At 39.5% G+C, this 6,000-nt stretch overlaps 1 non-coding gene across 1 annotated transcript; it reads left to right on the top strand.

Moving 5' to 3' along the window:
- The first annotated feature begins 4,759 nt into the window (after window positions 1-4,759).
- trnal-caa (transfer RNA leucine (anticodon CAA)) lies at window positions 4,760-4,872 on the top strand. Its single transcript has 2 exons — window positions 4,760-4,797; window positions 4,827-4,872. It is a non-coding gene; the product is annotated as a tRNA-Leu (tRNA).
- The last annotated feature ends 1,128 nt before the right edge of the window (window positions 4,873-6,000 follow it).

Below are 6,000 nucleotides of genomic sequence, written 5' to 3'. Positions count from 1 at the left end.
GAGCTCCCATCACAAAAAAAAAACTGCGAACCTGCACTACAGCGACCATAGTACAATATGGAGACCAAGACCTTTTACGGGAAGAGACGGGGTGCTTCTGCTGCCCCAGCTTCCAAAGAGCGAAGGGTAAGCAAATACAGCAGACTTCATCTGAAATACGCGATTACAGCGCATATTACAAGGTATTATTGCCGTTTTGAATTTTAAATTCAATTATAATTATTTCTTCGTAGCTTGTTCTTCAAGAAAACACCGCACGGGCGAAACGATCTTCGAAATCTACCACCAGGACAGTAAAAAAGAAAGCGGTAAGACGGAAAAAAAGAAAAGTTTATTTTGACTTCTGTTCTGCGACTGATGAATACTACTGTGTGACTTTATTTCTTACATGAATTATGTTATTTTGCCACAGGCCGTGGGTCTCTGCTCTCGGCCACTGGCCAGGGTGCCAACCTGTAGAAGCAACACCTGTGTGGAGACTTTTCGGCAGCAGCGGGAGCAGTACGACGCATTACTGGGGAGGATTGGGAGGCTAGAGACACTCCTGAAAATGCAGAGGAAGGAGACAGTATTTTCCAGCAGTCAAACAGTTGAGCAGCTGTCTCCCGAAAAGTGCCTCTCCCCGCCGCGCAGGTTGCAATGCCTGGCGGAAGCTCTGCCCCCCGCAGAGCACACACCGCCTCAGGACACTCCATCCCGGCCTCTCCGTTCACCACCGCATGGGAATTGGTTGATGCTGTCCCCGCCGTCTATCTCCCCCCAGGAAGCACAGCGGAATTCACAGACGCCAGTGGGACGAATAATTCTCCCAGATGTCCAACTGCTACCCATCACTCAGGAGATGGAGGGGGGGTTGTACTTGCAGTGCATCGGCATAGACGGGAAAGCAAGAGCCGACCGCTACGCCGCCCTCGTGTTTCGAAATCTTGTGACTTTTGAAATTTACTGGGGGTGGACCACGTCTGTAAATTTCGATGGGTCCAGAGGCAAAAGTGCCTTGCCTTGCAATCTCTGGGAAACCATTAGTAGCATGGTGAATCGGAGATTCTCAACCCTTACTGCGTGCGACTGGAAAAGAATTAGTGATCGGATCAAGGAAATGCTTCGTAGAAGGAGGCGCTCTTTTCCTCTAGTCTAACAGTCTGTCCACAACAAAACATTCCTGTTAGACAAGAGGAATTGAAAAAAACAATTTTGTCAATGGAAACCTGTGTGTGTGTCTCTCCCTGCTGGATGTCCCTCTCACTCTCTGCTGAATGAATAAAAGCATTTTATTAAAAACACGTTTGTGTTTGTCTGGTATTTACTTTGGTCCCTTTTAACTGTTTTTCCCATCTACTTTTCTGCTTTGAGATGCCACTTTTAAAGGTGATATGTAAAATAATGTTTTTTATTATTGTTATAGAGAAACATGATCAGATTTTCCCTGGTTCAGAAAAAAATATCTAAAGTGCTACACATAACTTTCTTAATTCGATGTATTTAAAGCAGTGAACTACTGTAGGTGTAACATAACATTCAGAAATACAATCTCATATTTGAAAAATAAAAACGATTACAATCTAATCCTTCCACGTTTGATCCCAAAATCCCAAGAAATATAAATCTAAACGGGTAGAAAGGTATGCTGAAAGTTTATTAAGATACTTAGAAGACAAAGATACTGTATCAATTTATGTTGCATTAGCCTGATTATGATTAAAAAACACATATAATTAAACTCGCGTTTGCGATTTAAATCAGAACACAATTTAAATCAATATAAATGTTTATATTGTAACGCATACTGTCCAGCCTGCATTTCTCTATAAAAATTTACTCTATTGCACACACACACACTAGAAGCAGGAAGCAGAAACAGGGACCATTGTCAGAAGGGAAGAAGGTGACTATTCATTGTTATCAAAAATGACTTAGAATCGATCATGTTGTGATATTTTGAAATATAAAAGTCAATTGATTGTCCATAATATCGCTATTCTATTTTTTCGAAGAAATGTTTGCACAAGCTTGATTTGAACACACAACCCGTGAGTTGATAGTTGGGCACATAGACCAGTAGGCTACAAGGGAAGTTGCATGAAGAGAGAGGCGAAACAGCCCTACACAGCCCTGTCGCAGTACACGAATATAATCATATCGTTATTAAATTCTTTAGATACGCGATTCCATATTATATTAGCAGAAAAGCTTAAAACTACCACTTTTTCACATTTATTTCACATGCTAGTTATATACTTCGATGCTTAAAATCGTTAGGGAGAAATGGAATACCGGCGTGTATTTTTCCTTTAAAGTACCGATTCCTGGAATCTGACTGGCTGACACCCCTCTGAAGTGGTTCCATAAAATCTGGTATACGGAAAAGAAAGCGTTGCTACATACAAGTATCTTTTAATACAGTCTTTGCTGTGCTCTTGAGGATCCTTGTGATATTTTGAGCTCTAGTTGAATGATAAGTGTCGCATTTTAAATCATTTTCGTAGTTAGAAATTATGAAACGCCCTGTTAAAAGCAAGGAAGTTTTTATGCCCGTTGAAGTAAAACAAAATGCCTGACAAAGTATGGCTTGGACAGATTCCGAGTGCTTGTACAAATGTGCTAAAGAAATTATACTTTGAGTATACAGCTTGTCCAAAGTCATCCATTATTAATACTATTAGTAATATCTTCGGTAAAGGCTTTGATGCATAAATATTTCTGATAAAGGTAGGTTGTGTACTTTTGTCCAACTGAGCAATCTTGCTTTCATAAAATATACCAACATTTTAATGACTGATGATTAACATGCTGTAATACACAGTTCAAAATTAAAAGCTCAAATGCTGTACATGAGAGGTTAAGCTCCCCCTGGCGGTTTTACAAGGTGGCGCCGGATAGTTTCCGGGATGACGTCAAATGACGCGATTAACCGCGTGATACTGCGTGACACCGCGACACGCCCACCTGGGTATGCCGCGAAATACCCCACCCATTTTTAATTGCTGCATCTGTAATACCGTGTGATACATGCAAGTCATCTGTAAACGAAGATGTAATTACAATAAAATTGGCAATTCACAGAAAACCACAATTTGTATAATATTATTCCTCGTTATCAATGATCAATTAAAGGATTTGAAGAAACAGCAGCAATAGCAGATGATTTTGGTTTTGAACCCATCTTTACACCTCAATAATCCATTTGTCCTCGAAAAAAGAAAAGACGCATATTTTGAGTCTCATAATTATATGTGAATATGTGAATAACAGTTTAACCCCAAATGTCTGTAATTGTGATTCTGTTAAAATTCAAAAAAGTATCTATCAATAGTAAGAAATTATCAAGAAAGTAAGAAATTGTGTTATTTCATAAACTGTAAGACATGTAGACATTTACAGGTTATATCCTTTGCTTTGTCTTTTAACACAAGTGTTCAGGATCCAAGCCCATGTTTGGACGGTTGTGTTTCTCTTGTAATCATCAAATGTCATTATTTTGTCCTTCAGTTCTTTCTCGAGTTGTACCATGGATATTTTATACCATCGATACTTTTCATGCTCTTTTGCATTTTCCTTCACATACGGAAAAAAACTCAAGGCGTTCTTGTCACTGTGCTACACAGTACAGGACACGCAGTGAGTAATTCGCGCAGCTTTCAGAGGAATCCAGAGGGAGGACTCTTAATGCAAGGAGCTGTTTTTTTTTGCATTAATCATTATTAACCAGAAACAGCTGCACAACTGGTTGCATTTGTGATTATGTCACTTCTCTGCTTCAGCAAGGTCAATAAAAGACTCTGAAAGTAGTAGAGAAAAACTGAATTAAAATCATATTAGCAATTCTGAACGATATCTGCATACAGGCAATCCAATAAGAACGTTGAAATCTTTGAATGTCATCTCTCTATATATTGCGCTGCTTTTTACTTGGAGTAAAACTATTGGATTGAAAGGTTAAAATGTATTGTTGTTATTTGGAGAAATCAATGAACTCGTGATTTTATATGTTTTAAAATACGGTCATGCGCACAGAAAAAAGACAGTGCTGATTATTTTTCTGGAGACGGAGCACTGATGACCTATCCGAGCCAATTGATAAAGCCCAGCCAGTGGATACTCTAGCAGAACGTGGAAGAACGTTCACCATTGTAACCAAGGCAACCACAGGAACAACATCAAGAAGCACAATCAATTCCCCATTTAAATCTTTCGTGTAAGGTATGCCAAGTGAAAGCATGAAGTAAATCCCCTGATCTCTTTTGAACATGGACAAGGTATTTCTGATGGAGCGCAATGAGCAAAGATTTAATAAGCTACTCCTGCCGATGATTCAGCTTAAAGAAGTAAAAGCTTCACAAACAAAAGCAGCTCGCTACCACAGCCAATATTAAATGTACTTGGTGGCACATTACCATTTGCACTGGCTCAAAAGTGGTCTCGGCAGACGTTGTTCCCTACGTAAAGCTGAAAGCGCCAAAGAGCATTTCCATTGAGAAAAAAAAATCTTTCTTGATGTTAAACATAGAGAGCCTGCCTTTTAGAAGTTCTCCCTCTAAACACCTTGTGCAGCCTCCCGACAGACTAACAAAAAGCGCCTTTTCACCAACTCAATTTATAATACGCCCCTCAAAACTCACAACCGAATAACAATCCATCCGTATATTTGATTTCCAAGATCCATTCAAGGCAACTTGGCTCTTCGCAAGCAAATAATTTCAGGGAAGAAACTCAGTTTAGTCAACTACTGGTGCATTCAGCACACCACTTGCTTTCGCTTGTCAGGGTGGCCGAGTGGTCTAAGGCGCCAGACTCAAGGACATGTGTCTTTCCAGCTGGCTTGGGTGTTCTGGTCTCCAAATGGAGGCGTGGGTTCAAATGCCACTCCTGACAGCTTCTGCTTTTACCTCTCTTGAATTGTTCCAGTGCTACAGTGAATGACTGAAATATAAAAGCAGCAGAAGAAAGCAAGCAACTCAGTGCAATTTGTGAGTATTCTGCACTGTTAAAATGCACAGGTTTTCATACTTTTTGGAATTCGTAGCTCAAGAAGTGACTCCTGTTTCATTTTCTATTCACCAACTGGATTTGCATTCCGCCCCTCACACCTCACAACAGAATAACAAACGGCTTCATGTGCCACAGCATTCCCCTGTAGATTCGGTTTGCACTATGAATTAGGCGACCCCGAATGAAATATTTTAGTGTTGGCTCAATTGTGAGGAATTTCATGAACCCTCAAAAAGGAACGCTTGCAGAAAATGCCAGCAATTCAAAGCGTGTAGGCAACATGAACAGACCAATTCTGCAATTTCTTTTATCGCGGGCGGTGCTTTCCGAGTCGATGGCTCTGCATTAGAAATGAGAAGTCCTGAACTCTAAACACGTTCTTGCCATAACTGCTACTCCTGCTGCTACTCCTTCGTCCTCGAAAAAAGAAAAGACAGGCATGTTTTGAGTCTCAAAATGATCTTCTGGATCCACAAGAAACATGTAAATTTGATATTTTGGATGTGCTGTACTTATAACTTCCATCGAAGAGAGATTTCGTCAGTTGCATGAAATTGAAACTTTCGACTTTTTGTCTGGTATTGAAAATATGTTTAAAAAAAACCATAAACAATTTTCTAACAAACAACTCATGAATTATTGCCAGGATCTATATTTAGTGTTCGGTAGTGATAACACTGCTGATATTGATTGAGTAGAAATCTATGATGTATTGACAGCTTTATCTGAAGCGAGAAGTCCTAGAACGCCATCTATGAAGTTTAAGGATTGATACCAAGAAATGCCTTTTGTTTCCCACCCCAACTGCTGCTTTTGCATTACACATTATGTGAACATTACCAGTTTTGGTAGCTTCTGGGCACGATTTTCCTAAACTGAAACTTATTACAAAATTCTTGTAAATCAGGACTAATTTTAATATCAAATGAAATTACTACAGAAGAAAAGGCTTAACTGAAATATGAATAAGACTATGCAAGCCTAAAAAGTAGAACAATTCAATTTCTATAA

This window comes from Lepisosteus platostomus, unplaced genomic scaffold (assembly GCF_059453375.1).
Source record: "Lepisosteus platostomus isolate fLepPlt1 unplaced genomic scaffold, fLepPlt1.hap1 Scaffold_99_H1, whole genome shotgun sequence".
In the NCBI taxonomy this organism is placed as follows: domain Eukaryota; kingdom Metazoa; phylum Chordata; class Actinopteri; order Semionotiformes; family Lepisosteidae; genus Lepisosteus; species Lepisosteus platostomus.
Note: the sequence above shows the minus strand (reverse complement) of the source record. Positions and strands in the feature narration are given on the sequence as shown.